The sequence below is a fragment of the Mandrillus leucophaeus genome, unplaced genomic scaffold (genome assembly GCF_000951045.1).
Source record: "Mandrillus leucophaeus isolate KB7577 unplaced genomic scaffold, Mleu.le_1.0 Scaffold53, whole genome shotgun sequence".
Taxonomy (NCBI): Eukaryota; Metazoa; Chordata; class Mammalia; order Primates; family Cercopithecidae; genus Mandrillus; species Mandrillus leucophaeus.
In genome coordinates, this window is record NW_012105697.1 from 2585923 (window position 1) to 2603336 (window position 17414).

At 40.6% G+C, this 17414-nt stretch overlaps 1 pseudogene; it reads right to left on the minus strand.

The window, feature by feature from the left end:
• LOC105551700 overlaps nucleotides 1-1651 on the minus strand; it is a 19891-nt pseudogene extending 18240 nt beyond the window's left edge.
• Between the last annotated feature and the right edge of the window lie 15763 nt (nucleotides 1652-17414).

The window sequence follows — 17414 nt, forward strand, 5'->3', positions numbered from 1 at the left end:
ACGATGTGAAATCATATCCACAGTGGTGCAGGAATCCTCCTTAATCCCATAGTTCACCTCTGCTTCAATATATGGAAATTCTAACACAAGATGTACTCTAACAATAGGCCACCTTTTGCTAGTCACACTTGCCATTGTGGCTACCTCAAAAGGCTTATCACCATAGGGGGCGGCAAGATGCTGTGCCCCCTCGCTTTCAAGTCCATAATCCTGGACGAGCCTCATGTAGAGTGTGGGGTTCCAGTCTTTACCCCCTTGAAGGAAAAGTCCAGCTGTTCTACTTGGTCCCGCTTTCAAATTATGGGTTTTGATAGCATTTAGGGTATCTTCTGCCATAGACCGGTAAGTTGTCCCCTTTCCACCTGCCATAGTAATAAGGCCTCTCTCACTGACATCGACAACATGATTTCAGGACATAGACTGAGAATCTGCAGATTTGGGATCTGTAACAAGGGGATGGATACCGCTCCATGTGGCCAGGATGTCCCCCCTCTTCTCACTTCAACATCACAGCTCAGGTAATTACGCGCTTCATTCAAAATGAAGTTAATATCTTCTGAAGGAAGTGGATGGTGTGTAATACCAGTTGGAGTATCAGTAGTGCCAGCAGTCATCATCTTTTGCCAGGGTAAGAAGAAAATAACTCGCCCATCACTGTTCAAGAAGTCCCATGCTCTCTGGGCTGTAATAAGCAGGCATCACAATATGGACACCAGCACTTGGCTGGCAGATAGCTGCAGCGTCCTTATCATCCATTTTGCACACAGAGTCTGTGAAATGTCCCGTGGCATTGATAACACATTTGGCTCTCATGTCACATTCCTGCCCTTTGAGAACATCCTTGCACCATGCACCACTCACATGCAGTTTCCCTGTCTTGGTGTCTGTCTTCTTGAGCAAGCTCACTACCTCCCTGTCATTGACTGTGGCATCCCCATATCTGTCAGCAGTCAGCTCAATGGCAAGATTCATTCATGCATCGTTATGTCGCCCATCATAGTAGACAATTCCTCCTACCAGTTTGTCCTTCTGGAGCATTGGGCAATGTTCAAGGGCTCTTGATTTGCTGAGGACATACTGCTTTTCAGGCAATTACTTCCTGCAACAAAATCATACAGTTCGATTCCTACCCAGTAGTAAGGTAACTGCCACCACTTGTAAACTGGAAGCATGATAGACAATGGAGCTGATAAAAGGGAAGCAATTTCTGGCAGGTTGGCACACTCATCAAAGGCTTCTGTTACCATCCTATACTGCTCAATATCCAACTTCGTCATGGCCTTCTGAACATACCTCACACCACCATGGATCAATTTAGTGCTTCTGCTGCTGGTCCCTGATGAGAAATCATCTCTTTCTACAAGGCTGTTTTTAATCCTCTGGTGATGGCATCTAGTACACAGCCACTTCCTGTTGCTTCTCCTTCCATAACAAGGATATCAACTTCAGATATATTTTTGCACAGTCAGTAGCTGAGCGTCTCTGGAAGGAGGCTCCCTGTTAACAGGTTCTGAAATGCAGTCTGCTGCTTCAACATAGACCAGGCTCATTTGTTTCCTTCTGTGATAAGCAAGCTGAGAAAGGCCTAAACAGTTGCAAGAGCACCTCTTCCAACAAGAATTGTCGCTTTCACTGCCTTTTGAAATGCCATTTCTTAGCTTGAGGACTTCTGCTTGTCGGCCCCCAGGTCTGGCTTTTCCTATTTCACACCTCCTGGCCAGCAGGCTTCCCTGGCCTACAAATGTGTCCAGGAGGCGGGCGACCCTGCAACCCTGCCGTGAGAGCCCACAGCCCTCGCTTGGCTCCACACTTCACCAGCTTTTTCAGTAATACTAGGGGCAAAATATCCTGGAAAAACTTCCACTACAGTGTATTTAATAATTGTGGATCTTATCTCTCTGTTCTTCTCTGTCTCTAACTCATGTAAAGGCGTCCCCCCAACAATCTGTCTCTTGCGACCTTGATATCTATAGATATAGACATGCAGTTGCCTCTCAGTATGTCTGTAGGGATTAGTTCTGGGACCATCGCAGGCACCAAAATCTCAGGCTGCTCAAGTCCTCTGCATAAAATGAAGTACTATTTATATATAACCTAGTGCTTACTCCTGAATACTTTAAATCATCTCTAGATTACATATAATACCTAATACAATGTAAATGCTATGTAAATAGTTGTTAGACTATCTTGGTTTTTAAATTAGTATTATTTTTATTGGTTTCATACAAATATTTTTTGGAGACAGGGTTCTTGCTCTGTCACTCAGAGCGCAGTGGCACAATCACAGCTCACTGCAGCCTCCACCTCCCAGGCTCAAGTGATCCTCCCACCTCAGCCTCCTGAGTAGCTGGGACTAGGTGCATAGTTTATTTTTTGTAGAGACAGGGTCTCACTATGTTGTCCAGGCTGATCTCAAACTCCTGGATTCAAGTGATCCTCCTCCTTTGGCCTGCCAAAGTGCTGGGATTACAGGTGTGAGCTACTGTGCCTGGCAAAAAAAAAAAAAAAAATTTGATCCCAGGTTTGTTGAATTTATGGATACAGAACCCTGAGGCAGATTTTTTTTTTTTTTTTTTTTTTTTGAGATGGAGTTCCACTCTTACTGCCCAGTCTGGAGTGCAATGGTGCGATATCTCGGCTGACCACAACCTCTACCTCCCAGGTTCAAGCGATTCTCCTGCCTCAGCCTCCCAAGTAGCTGGGATTACAGGCATGTGCCACCACACCCGGCTAATTTTGTATTTTTAGTAGAGATGGGGTTTCACCATGTTGGTTAGACTGGTCTCGAACTCCTGACCTGAGGTGATCCACCCACCTCGGCCTCCCAAAGTGCGGGATTACAGGCGTGAGCCACCGAGCCCAGCCGCAGAACTTTTTTTGTAGATACATAATAGTTATATATATTGTGGGGTCATGTGGTATTTTGATGCATGCATAGAATGTCTAATGATAAACCAGGGCAACTGGGTCTCCATCTCCCCAAACCTGCACCCTTTCTTTATGTTGGAAACATTTCAATTACTCCCCTCCAGCAACTTTAAATCATACGACAAATTATTGTTAACTGTAGTTGCCTTGCTGTACTACTGAATACCAGATCTTATTCATTCTATCCAACTGCATTTTTGTGCCTACAAAACAACCTCTCTCCTTCCCCCCCCATTCATAGCCTCCGGTAACCACCAATCAACTCTCTACTTTCATGAGATCCGTGTTTTTAGCTCCCACATATGAATGAGAAGACGTGATATTTGTCCATCTGTTCCTGGCTTATTTCACTTAACATAATGTCCTCCAATTCCATCCATGTTGCAGCAAATAACATAATTTTAATTTTATTCTTTTTATGGCTGAATAATACTCCATTGTGTATATGTATCACATTTTGTTCATCAGTTGGTCAAGAGGTACATGAAACACTGTTCAACATCACCACATCAGGGAAATGCACACCAAAACCACAATGAGAAATTACCTCACTCCAGTTAAAATGGCTTTTATCAGAAAGCCGAAAAATAATGGATGCTGGTGAGGATGCAGAGTAAGGGGAACCCTTGTACAATGTTGGTGGGAAAGTATATTAGTACAGCCACTATAGAAAACAGTGTGGCAGTTCATCAAACAACTAAAAATAGAATTCCCATGTGACTGGCATTCCCACTGCTGTGCACTTTCAAAAAAAAAAAAGGAAGCTAGTATGTCAAAAAGATATCTGCCCTCCCACATTTACTGACACAAATTTCTGAGGGCCTGTGGAGGAAAAGTTAAATATTAAATTTGAACTCAATTGAACATGGACACAAACAACGGTCACCAAGTCCTGGAACAGGTTGTGTGAGCCCCTCGAGGCGTTCATCCAGCGCTGTTTTGGAGAAATCTCTATTTCAATCTATTCCTATTCGTTAGTTATTGAAACACAACAGACAACCGCAAAAACAAGTTGACCTTTTGTGTTCCTTGAACCCAGTCGTGAAGGGCCCTCGTGGCTGGGCCTCATGCCAAACAACTCCTTACAAAAAGAGCCAGGGTCCCAGACTGTGCTGAAGCTTCATGAGACCTCTCCTGGTCTGTGCATGGACGAGTGGCCGACTCTGGAGCCCAGGCTGTTGCTTCCCGGTGTGGTGGTGAATCCTCCATAGTCTGGTGAGTGTAAATAGATGTATATCTTTTCCCTTCTGCCCTCCCCATTGCAATTTGCTTATTATATCCATTTGCTTATTGTATCATTTGCTTATTCTATCTGCATTGCCATTTACGTGGGACAAAGGTTGTTTACCGTTAAAGGTATCGTGTGTGGGTCTTTTCTTCTCCCCTAGCATGTTTCCCACACAGAACGGGGCCCCTCCCCAGAAGCTGTCTTCCTTCCTAATGTCCTGCTTTATGGGAGCTCAATTCAAGATGAGATTTGGGTGGGGACACAGCCAAACCGTATCAATGACTGCTGTGTTTGGCCCAGAGTCCAGTTCCAGTTGTATCTACTGGGAGAGGAATTATCCCCTGAAAGGGAACAGGGAGGTCATGGGGCTCGGCTTGCTAGGTTCCCTTCTTGTGTGAATTTCACTCTTGCATGACCTCTTATCACTGCCTGAAAACTGTTGCCAGATAGAATGCGTCCAGGTTTGTAGTTTTCTGTATCAGGAAGTTCAGTCCACCACCAGTCACTCTGTCACCAGAAGTAGACACTTTAAAAAAAAATAGTGTTTGCAGGTGTTAATGAAGGAGAATTCATTAGATTAGTGAGGCAGGTATACTGGTTGTTATCTGTTGTTGTTGTTGTTGTTGCTATTTTCAGGATTTCAGGGCCTAGATTTTATGATAAGATCTATTTTAAGAGGATTAGAGTGTGGCGTTAAAGAATTAAGGAAACAATATATATTGAGTGCCTTTTTCCAGCTTTGAGTTATGATTAACAAAAAAATTACATATATTTAGAGTATACAATATGATGTCTTGATGTATGTATATATTGTAAAATGTCTGAAACAAGATAATTAATATATACACATCTTACAGTTACCATTGTGTGTGTGTGGGGTGTGTGTGTGTGTCTTTGTGTGTGTGGTGAGAACATTTGAGATAACTCTTGGAAAATTTCAAGTACATATTAGGATTCACTGTGTTCACCATGCTATACATTAGGTCTCTAACAGTTTTTCATCTTATAGCTGAAAGTTTCTGCCCTTTGACAAGTATCTCCCCAGTCCCCCCACCCTCCACCCTCCACCCCTGGTAACTGCCATTCTACTCTCTGTTACTACTCTCTGAGTTTGACCTTTCTAATATTCCACATGTAAGTGGGAATCACGCAGTATGTGGCTCTCTGTGCATGGCTTATTTGACTTCCCATAGTGTGCTATTGGGTGCCTTTCAGTACTGGGCGAGTAACTGCAAATGACACCCCCACCCATCCATGGTCTCACATAAATGTGCTGCATCTCTCCCTCCACTTCACTAATGATACAAATCCCACTAGATCTCGAGTCTCCTCTGCTTTGATTTCCATCATGAGCCCTGATATGCAACATATTGATCCGCTGCTCATAATCAGTCATGCCAAGTCTTCTTCATGCCTGTGGCTTCCTCTTCAACACATAAAGAAACCAGCCTTGAGCAGAACATAGCAGCTGAAAGACACTCCTTACACTTTGCTCTGTACCCATCCTTCACTCATGCAGCAAACGTTCACTCAGTGCCATATGCTGACCCACCTGCAATGCCCTTCACAAGTTGAGGTTATGCTTAACCTCAAAATAGCCATGTGACACTTACATGAATGTAGAAAGGCTACAGTGATTTGTTGTTGTTGTTGTTAGAGTCTAATTTCAGGTGTCTATTAGGATTTACTACATTCATCATGCTATACGTACATTAGGTCTCTAATGTCACCCAGGCTGGAGTGCAGTGACACGATCATGGCTCACTCCAGCCTCAAACTCCTGGGCTCAAGCAATACTCCCGCCTCAGCCTCCCAAGTAGCTAGGACTAAAGGTGCATTCCCACCACACCTGGCTATGTTTTTTATTTTTTATAGAGATGGGGTCTTGCTGTGTTTCTCAGGCTGGTCTCGAACTCCTGGCCTCAAGCAATTCTTCCATCTCGCCTCCCAAAGTGGTGGATTACAAGTGTGAGCCATAGCACCTGGCCAACTGCAGTGATTTTAATTATAAATATATATATTTATTAATAATACATTTACTATGTTTACATATGTTTTATAATGTACATGTTAAGTAATTACGTATACCATACAAATCATACACATTGAATATAAATACACGAATTAAATGACATTAAATATATGCAAATATCTTATATGTATGATATATATAATTTTACATCCCAAAATACATATTTTGCAATATAAGTGCATGTGGAACGTATCTAGGTATAAATGTATCTTATGTATTCTATGCAAATACTATACATAAATTTATGTACATATTCAATATTTTACACATCTAATATATGTAATCTGTTTTGTTTTTACATGTATATTTACACACACGTGATATGTATGCGCTGTAGTTCATGCATTACATATGTATAGTTGTGTGTTATATGTAGTATTACATAAGTATCCATATGTGTATATATTTCACATGTAAATGAATATGTATAGTATAATCTTTTATAGTACAGAAAAAAGATTCTTTATCCAATCTACCAATAATGGGCAGCTACGTTGATTTCATGTCTTTGCTTTTGTGAATAGTGCTGCAATGAACATATGGGTGCATGTGACTTTTTGGTACAAAAATTTATTTTCTTTTGGATATAAAACCAGTAATGAATTTCTGGGTCAAAGGATAGTTCTGTCTTAAGTTCTTTGAAAAATCTCCAAACTGCTTTTCATAGTGGCTGAACTAATTTACATTCCTGCCACAGTGTATAAGCATTCCCTTTTCTCGGTAGCCTTGCCAGCATCTGTTTTTGTTTTGTTTTGTTTTACTTTTTAATAATAGTCATTTTGACTGGTGTAAGATGGTATCTCATTATCTCATTATCTCATTATCATGGTTTTGACTTTCATTTCTCTGACCACTAGTAAAGTTAAGCATTTATTCATGTTTGTTGGCTGCTTGTTTTCTTTTGACAAGTGTCTGTTTACATCTTTTTCCTATTTTTAAGGGGGTTACTTTGTTTTTACTTGTTTAGTTGTTTACTTTTTATGTTGAGTCTAAATATTAGACCTTTTCTGATGCAGTTTTCGAATATTTTCTGCCATTCTATAGGTTGTCTGTTACTCTGTTTCATTTGCTGTGCAGAAGCTCTTTAGTTTAATTAGATCCAATTAGTCATTTTTTTGTTGCAATTGCTTTTGAGAACTTAGTCATAAATTTTTTCCCAAAGCCAATATTCAGAATGGTGTTTCCTAGGTTTTCTTCCAGGCGTCTCATAGATTGAGGTCTTACATTTGAATCTTTAATCCATCTTGAGTTAATTTTTGTATATGATGAATGTAGGGGTCCAGTTGCATTCTTCTGCATATACCTAGCCAGCAATCTCAGCATCATTTATTGAATAGGGAGTTCTTCACCATTGGTTTTTTATTGTTGACTTTGTCTAAGGTCAGATGGCTGTATGTGTATGGCTTAATTCTGGGTTCTGTTTTTTGTTCTATTGATCTATGTGTCTGTTTTTGTACCAGTATCATGCTGTTTTGCTTACTGTAGTTTTGTAGTACAGTTTGAAGTCAAGTAATGTGATGCCTCCAGCTTTGTTTTTGTTGTTGTTTAGAATTGCTTTGACAATTCAGGCTATTCTTTGATTTCAGATGAAGTTTAGAGTAGTTTTTTTCTAGTTCTGTGAAAAAAAGATGTTAGCAGCTTGATAGGATTGGCATTGAATATGTAGATTGCTTTGAGCAGTATGGCCATTTTAACAATATTGATTCTTACAATTCATGAGCATAAAATGCTTTTCCATTAACTTTTGTCGTCTATTATTTTTTTCAGCAGTGTTTCGTAGTTCCCCTGGTAGATATGTTTCACCTTCTTGGTTATATATAGTCTAGGTTTTTTGTTGGTTTGTTTTGTTTTTCTTTCAACTATTATAAATGGAATTTTTTTTTTTTTTTTTTTTTTGCAACAGAGTCTTACTCTGTTACCCAGGCTGGAGGGTAGTGGCGCGATCTTGGCTCACTGCAACCTCCACCTCCTGGGTTCAAGCAATTCTCCTACCTCAGCCTCCTGAGTAGCTGGGATTACAGGCACCCACCAACATGCCCGGCTAATTTTTCCATTTTGGTAGAGACAGGGTTTCACCAGTTGGCCAGGCTGGTCTTGAACTCCTGACCTCAGGTCGTCCACCTGCCTCGGCCTCCTAAAGTCCTGAGATTATAGGAATGAGCCAAAGCGCCCAGCATAGTATTTCAAATAATTTTTTTTATTTCTGCCTTAATTTCATTGTTTACCTAAAAGTCATTCAGGAACAAGTTATTTAATTTCCATGTTATTATGTGGTTTTGAGAGATCTTCTTGGTATTGATTCCTATTTTTATTACACTGTGATCCAAGAGTATGGCTGGCATGATTTCTGTTTTTTTTTTTGTTGTTGTTGTTGTTGTTGTTTTTAAATTGATTGAAACTTGCTTTAGGCTGAGCATGTTGTCCATCTTGCGGTATATTCCATGTGCAGATGAGAAGAATTTGTATTCTGTAGTTATGGCTTCCGTATTCTGTAAATGTCTATTAGGGCCAATTGGTCAAATGTCAAATTTAAGTCCAGGTTTCTTTGTTAGTTTTCTGCTCTGATGATCTGTCTAATGCTGTCAGTGGGGTGTTGAAGTCCCCTACTATTATTGTGTGGATGAGTCTTTTCATAGGTCTAGAACTATAGCTTCATGAAGCTGGGTGCTCCAATGTGGGGTACATATGTGTTTAGATAGTTAAGTCTTCTTATTAAATTGAGGCCTTTATCATTATGAAATGCTTTTCTTTGTACTTTTTTACTTTTGTTGGTTTAAAGTCTGTTTTATCTGATCTAAGAATATCTACCTCTGCTCTTTTTTGTTTTCTATTTCCATGATAGATTTTTTCCAGCCTTTTACTTTGAGCCTATGGGTGTTGTTACATGTGAGATGGATCTCTTGATGACAGCAGACAAATAAGTCTTTCTTTTTAAAATCAAACTTGCCACTCTATGCCTTTTGAGTAAGGCATTTAGACCATTTATATTCTAGGTTAATAGTGATATGTGAGGTTTTCATCCTTTCATGAAGTTGTTACCTGGTTGCTTTGTAGGTTTTATTGTGTGGTTGCTTTATAGGATCTGAGGACCATATACTTAAGTGTATTTTTGTGGTAGCAGGTATTGTTCCTTTGTTTGCATGTTTAGAACTCCCTTAAGGATCTCTTGTAAGGCTGGTCTAGTGGTAACAAATTCTCTTATTGCTTGCTTATCTGTAAAATATTTTATTTCTTCTTTGCTTATGAAGCCTGGTTTGGTGGGATATAAAATTCTTTGTTAGAATTTATTTTTTTCAGAATGCTGAAAATAGGCCCTCAATCCCTTCCAGCTTGCAAGGTTTCTGCTGAGAAGTCTGCTGTTGGCCTGATGGAATTCGCTTTGTACATAATCTAATATTTTTCTGTAGCTGTCTTTAAGATTTTTTTCTTTACTATTGATGGTGGACAGTGTGGGACTATATGTCTTGTCAATGCTTATTTTGTATAGTATCTCACAGGTGTTCTCTGGATTTCTTCTATCTGGATGCCACCTCTCCAGCAAGATTAGGGAGATTTTCTTAAATTATTCTCTCAAATATGTTTTCCAGGTCATTTACTTTTTCTCCTTCTCTCAGAAATGTCATTAATTCATAAGTTTGGTCACTTTATATAATCCCATTTTCTCAAAGACTTTATTATTTAAAAAAAATTTTTTTTTTGTCTTTTTGTTTAAAAGACCATACTTCAGGTTCTGAAATTCGTTCTTCTGCTTGCTCCAGTCTATTGATAAAGCTTTTAATTGTAGTTTGGAATTTCTTAAGTGAGCTTTTCAATACCAGAAGTTCTGACTGATTTCTTTTTGACATGTTTATCTCTTCCTTCATTTACTGGGTTGCTGTAGAAATATATTTGTGTTGATTTTGAAACCTTTTTTGGATGTTGCTGAGCTTCCTTGCAGTGCATGCTTTGCATTTATTAAGCGCTTCTCTTAGTAAACAATAATAAAGTATATATCTAGTGACATTGGCCACAGCCATCTCTTATTCATGCATGCCATCTGCTGGCTAGTAGGCCAAACTGCACAATAGCTCAATGTAAAGCCAGCCATGAGAAGTCCATAGGGCTATAAAAGCAAACCCAAAAGATGGAACCAAACATACTCCATGCTCCCACATTCTAGGGAGACAGGGAAAATGAAAGAAAAAAATATATATAGAAAAAAGAATCTTGTCTGCATGAAAATAATTACAAAAATTAGGAATGCCAACATCTCCAGATGGGAAGCCATTGTAAGAATTCTGGCATCATGAAAAATCTGAATGTTGTGTGACACCACTGAAAGATTACACTAGCTCTTCAGCAGTGACCCCTAACCAAAATGGAAAACAAGAGATTACATATTAAAAAATTCAAAGCATGCATTCCAAGATGGACGAGGCTGGAATGGACAGGCCCATGTACAGGCTTCCTGATAGCAGGCACAAGCACCAGTGTCAACCATGTACCCAGAGGTGTGACTAGCCATGAAGATCAGATGGGAAACCTCCTTGGCTCCAAGTTCTCTGCATAGAGTGGGGTGTTCTAGATGCCTGGAGGTCTGCCTGGGCTTGGACTATAGAGGACCCCACTGCACCACAATCTCTGCACAGAAAGGGTGCGGTGGCTCACAGACTGCCTGTTTTATCACATGCCATTTGATGATGATCTGATCTTGCACAAATTATTTTATTATTATTTTTAAATTTTTTATTTTGTTCACTTTTCCAACGTGATGTAACAGTTATATTGACATAACCATTTATTTTTATTTTTATTTTTGTTTTTGTGGGTACATAGTAGGTGTATATGTTTATGGGTTACATGAAATATTTTGATATGAGCATGCAATGCATAATAATCACATCAGGATAAATGTGGTATCCATTACCCTCAAGAATTTATTTTTTGTGTTACAAACACAAAGATAGAGCTCCCAGAGGAATGGGCAGAATTCCATCTTTGCTGTTTTTCAGCCTTCACTGGTACTGTGAAGCCCTCCAGGTACTTTCACTGGTACTTTCAGCCCTCCAGGTACTGGAAAATTTGAGATGACTAGGGACTGGGGAGGACTCCCAGCAAACCACAGCAGCCCTATAGAAAAGTGGCCAAATTGTTAAAAGAAAAAAATACTCATCCAAAGGTCAGCAACTTCAAATATTAAAGGTAGATAAACCCACAAAGATGAGAAAAAATCAGCACAAGAATGGTGAAAACACAAAAAGTCAGAGTGCCCTCTTTTCTCCAAATGACCACATCACCTCTCCAGCAAGGGGTTGAAACTGGACTGAGATGGCTGAAATGACAGAAGTAGAATTCAGAATACGGATAAAAACAAACTTCACTGAGCTAAAGGATTGTATTTTAACCCAATGCAAGGAAACTAAAAAGTCATGATAAAGCATTGCATGAGCTGACAGACAAAATAGCCAGTGTAGAGAAGAATATAACCAGCCTGATAGAACTGAAAAACACAATACAAGAATTTTAAAATACAACCACAAGTATTAATAGCAGAATAGACCAAGCATAGGAAAGAATCTCAGAGCTTGAAGACTGCCTTTCTGAAGTAAGATAAGTAGACAAGAATAGAAAAAAAAGAATGAAAAGGAATGAACAAACCTCCAAGAAATATGGGATTGTGTAAAGAGAACAAATCTATGACTGGCTGGTGTACCCAAAAGAGATGGGGATAATGGAACCAATTTGGAAAACATATTTTAGGTTATCATCCATGAGAAACCCCCCTGCCCCCAACCTAGCTGTCCAGGCCAACATTCAAATTCAGAAAATGCAGAGAAACCCAGTAAGATACTCCATAAGAAGATCACCTCCAAGACATACAACCATCAGATTCTTCAAGGTCAAAATGAATGAAAAAAATGTCAAGGGCAGTTAGAGAGAAAGGCCAGGTTACCTACAAAGGGAAGCCCATCAGACGAACAGTCCACTTCTCAGCAGAAATTCTACAAGCCAGAAGATTGGAGGCCAATGTTGAACATTCTTAAAGAAAAATTCCAACCTAGAATTTCATATTCAGCCAAAGTAAGCTTCATATGCAAAGGAAAAATAAGATTCTTTTAAGACAAACGTAAAGGGAAATTATTACCCCTGGATCTGCCTTACAAGAACTCCTGAAGGAAGTACTAAATATGAAAAGGAAAGACTTTCACCAGTCACTACAAAAACAATGAGGTACATAGACCGGTGACACTATAAAGCAACCATATAAACAAGTCTGCAAAATAACCAGCTAATATGATGACAGGATCAAATCCATACATATCAATACTAACCTTAATTGTAAATGGGCTGAATGCCCCAATTAAAAAATACAGTGTGGCAAGCTGGATAAAGAACCAAGACCCATTGTTGTGCTGTCTTCAAGAGACTCATCTCACATGGAGTCACACACATAGGCTCAAAATAAAGGGATGGAGGGAAATCTACCAAGCAAATGGAAAGCAGAAAAAAACAGGGGTTGCAATCCTAGTTTCTGACAGAACAGACTTTAAACCAACAAAGATCAAAAAAGACAAGGGCATTACGTAATGGTAAAGGGTTCAACAAGAAGATCTAGTCATTCTAAGTATATATGCGCCCAACATGGGAGCACCCAGATGCATAAAACAAGTTATTAGAGACCTTAAAAGAGACTTAGACTCCCACACAATAATAGTGGGAGACTTTAACACCCCACTGTCAATATTAGAAAGATTTGAGACAGAAGATTAACAAAGATATTCAGGACCTGAACTCAGCTCTAGAACAAATGGACCTGATGGATATCTACAGATATCTCCACCCAAAAACAACAGACTATACATTCTTTTCATTGCCACATGGCACTTATTCTAAAATTGATCACATAATCAGAACTAAGACACTCCTCAGCAAATTCAGAAGAATTGAAATAATAGCAAACAGTGTCTTCGACCACAGCACAATCAAATTAGATCTCAAGACTGAGAAATTCACTCAATACAGTTACATGGAGATTGAATAACCTGCTCCTGAATGACTTTTGGGTAAATAACAAAATAAAGGCAGAAATCAAGAAGTTCTTTGAAACTAATGGGAACAAAGGTACAACATGCCAGAATCTCTGGGACACAACTAAGGTGTGTTAAGAGAAAACTGTATAACACAAACTGCCCACATCAAAAAGTTAGAAAGGTCTAATTGAACAACTCAACATCACAACTAAAATAACTAGAGAACCAAAAGCAAACAAATCCCGAGGCTAGCAGAAGACAATAACAAAATCAGAGCTGAACTAAAAGAGATTGAGACATGAAAAACTATTCAAAAGATCAATGAATCCAAAAGCTGGTTCTTTTTAAAAAAATTTAATAAAATTGATAGGCTACTAGATAGACTAATAAAGAAGAAAAAAGAAGATTCAAATAGACACAATCAGAAATAATAAGCGGGATATTACCACTGACCTCACAGAAATATCAACAATCATCAGAAAATATTATGAATACCCCTACGCACATAAACTAGAAAATCTAGAAGAAATGAATAAATTCCTGGACACATACACCCTCCCAAGGCTGAACCAGGAAGAAATTGAAACCCTGAACAGACCAAGAATGAACTCTGAAATTGAGTCAGTATAAAAACCCTATCAACCAAGAAAAAAAAAGCCCAGATGAACTCACAGCTGAATTCTACCAGATGTATGAAAAAGAGCTGATACAATTCCTGCTGAAACTATATCAAAAAATTCAGAAGGGACTCCCTAGTTTATTCTATGAGACCAACATCATCATGATACTGAAACCTGGCAGAGATACAAAACAAAAACAAAAACAAAACAAAAGGAAACTTCAGGCCAATATCCTTGATGAGCATTGATTTAAAAATCCTCAACAAAATACTGGCAAACTGAATCCAGTAGCACATCAAACAGTTTATTCACCGTGGGCTGGGCACGGTGGCTCATGCCTGTAATCCCAGCACTTTGAGAGGCCTAGGTGGGCGGATCACAAGGTCAAAAGATCGAGACCATCCTGGCCAACATGGTGAAACCCCTTCTCTACTAAAAATACAAAACTTAGCTGGGCGTGGTGGTGCGTGCCTGTAGTCCCAGCTACTTGGGAGGCTGAGGCAGAAGAATTGCTTGAACCTGGGAGGCGGAGGTTGCAGTGAGCTGAGATCACGCTACTGCACTGCAGCCTGGTGACAAAGCAAGACTACATCTTAAAAAAAAAAGTTTATCCACTGTGATCAAGTAGTCTTCATCCCTAGGATGCAAAGTTGGTTCAACATACACAAATCAATAAATGTGATTCATCATGTAAACAGAATGAAAGACAAAAATCACATGATTATCTCAATAGATGCAGAAAAGGTTTTCAATAAAATTCAACATCCTTTCATGTTAAAAATCTCAATAAACTACGTATTGAAGGAACATACTTCAAAATAATAAGAGCCATCTGAAACCCACAGCCAACACCACACGGAATGGGCAAAAGCTGGAACCATTTTTCTTCAAAACTGGCACAAGACAAGGATGCCTTCTCTTACCACTTCTATTCAGCATAGTATTGGAAGTTCTGGCCAGGGCAATCAGGCAAGAGAAAGAAAGAAAGGACATTCAAATAGGAAGAGAGGACTGGGCATGGTGGCTCATACCTGTAATCCCAGCACTTTTCTGTCTTGAGGTACAGACTTGTTGCCAGCCTGAATGTACCTGTAGAAAGTGACTGGAGATCCTGGTTGGGAGGTCTCACCCAGTCAAGAGGTACAGAATCCAAGACCTGCTTAAAGAAGCAGTCTGGCCTTACTTTTGTAGAGCAGCTGTGCTGTGCTGGGGTACTGCTTCTGCTCCCAGTTGGACTGGACTCTTTAAAGCCTGGAGGCTGGAATAGTTAAGTCATCCAAATAGCACTTATGGCAGCCCACTCTTCCTTCTGGGAGCTCTGTCCCAGGACATTTTCAGATCTGTTGGCCGAGATCACTGGCGGGGATGGCTGGAGGCTCCAGTTGGGAGGTCCTGCCCAGTAAGGAGGAACAGATCAGGGACCTGCTTAAAGAAGTAGCCAGGTCACATTTTGGCAGAACAGCTGTGCTGTCCTGGGGGATCCCTTCCACCCCTGGTCAGTATGGACTCTCCAAAGCCTACAGACTAGTATGGTTGAGTCACCCAAAAAGCAAAGATGGTGGCCCACCCTTACCAGGGAACTCTGTCCCAGAGAGAATTCAAATTTCTGTTGGCCAGAGAACACCAGTGGGGATGACTGGAGGCCCTGGTTGGGAGGTCTCACCCAGTGAGAAGGAATGGGATCAGGGACCCAGTTAAAGAAGCAGTCTGGCCATGCTTTTGTGGAGCCGCTGTGCTGTGCTGGGGTACTGCTTCTGACCTGGCTGGCTTGGGCTTTCCAAAGCTCACAGGCTGAAGCATCTACTAAATCACCCAAACAGCAAAGACGGTCGCCACCCCTCTCTCTGATAACTTTTTCCCAGGAAGAATTCAAATCTCTGTCAACCAGAGAACACCAGCAGGGGTGGCTGGAGTCCCTGGTTGAAAGGCCCTGCACATTAAGGAGAAACAGATTAGGAACCTGCTTAAAGAAGCAGGCCATGTTTTGGTGGAGCAGCCATGCTGTTCTGGGGAATCCCTTCTGCCTCTAGTCTGTTTGGACTCTCCAAAGCATGCAGGCTGGAATGGTTGAGTCATCCAAAAGCAAAGACAGTGGCTCACCTTTCTCCCCAGGAACTCCCTGCCAAGGAGAATTCAAATCTCTGTCAGCCAGAGGACACCAGCGGGAGTGGCTGGAAGCCCTAATTGGGAGGTCCTGCCCAGTGAGGAGGAATGGATAAGGGACCTGCCTAAAGAAGCAGTCTGGCCACGTTTTGGCCACAGTCACATTTGGCTGTGTTGGGGCATCCCTTCTGCCCTCAACTGGTGACCAAGGCCCTCAGGCTGGAACGGCTGAGTCATCCAAACAGCAAAAATAGTGGCCTGGCCCTTTCCCTGGGAATTTCATCCCAGGTAGGGGTGAAACTGTTGCTGGTGGTTGGATGGAATTCCAAGCCAGTGGGTCTTTTCCTGTGAGGTACAAAGTGGGGCCTGCAGACCATTGCTACTTGGCCCCCTGGCTTCAGCCCCCTGCCTAGAATTACATTTGGAGGTCCAGCCTCCCATCTGCTGGAGGTGCAATACTTTTGCTGGGAAGCCCAGAGCTAGAGTATATAAAGCTCCTGGGCCCCTGCGTATGCCTGAGCGACTGCTCTGCTGAGACTGTATGCAGATCTGTATGTCAGACTGAAGGCCCTAGTGGAGGGGGTTCACAAGGGGGTCTCCTGACCTGAAGGTTGCAAAGATCCATGGAGAAGCATGATCTCCCCAGGTCGCAAATTCACTCACTGCTTCTCTCTGTGGGGGAGGTTCTGCTGGCTCTGTGTTGCTCCCTGGTGGGCCATCCTCCTTTTTTTTTTTTTTTTTTTTTTTTTTTGAGACAGAGTCTCCCTCTGTTGCCCAGGCTGGAGCACCATGGCATGATCTCAGCTCACTGCAACCCCTGCCTCCCAGGTTCAAGTGATTCTCGTGCCTCAGCCTCTTGAGTAGCTGGAACTACAGGCGTGCACCGCTATGCCTGGCTAATTTTTGTATTTTCAGTAGTCACAGGGGTTTTCCATGTTGTCAAGCCTGGTCTCGAACTCCTTACCTCAAGTGATCTGCTTGCCTAACCCTCCCAAAGTGTTGGGATTACACATGTGAACCACCATGCCAGTTCCTTTTTCTTCTCTTTTGATGTAGGCACTTATAGCTACAGTATTCCCTCTTAGAACTGCTTTGTCTGTATCCCATAGGTTTTGGTACGTTGTGTTTCCATTATCATTTGTTTCAAGACATTTTTAAATTTCCTTCTTAATTTCTTCATTGACCCACTCATTCAGGAGCATATTGTTTAATATCCATGTATTTGTGTATTTCCCAAAATTTCTCTTTTTAATGATTTCTAGTTTTATTTCACTGTGATCAGAGAAGATGCTTGATATTATTTTAATTGTTTGAATGTTTTAAGATTTGTTTTGTTACCTAACATATTGTCTATCCTTAAGAATGATCCGTATGCTGAGGAAAATAATGTGTAATTTTGTATCTGTTGGATGAAATGTTCTGTAAATATCTGTTAGGTCCATTTGGTCTATAGTGCAGATTAAATTTGATGTTTCTTTTTTTTTTTTTTTTTT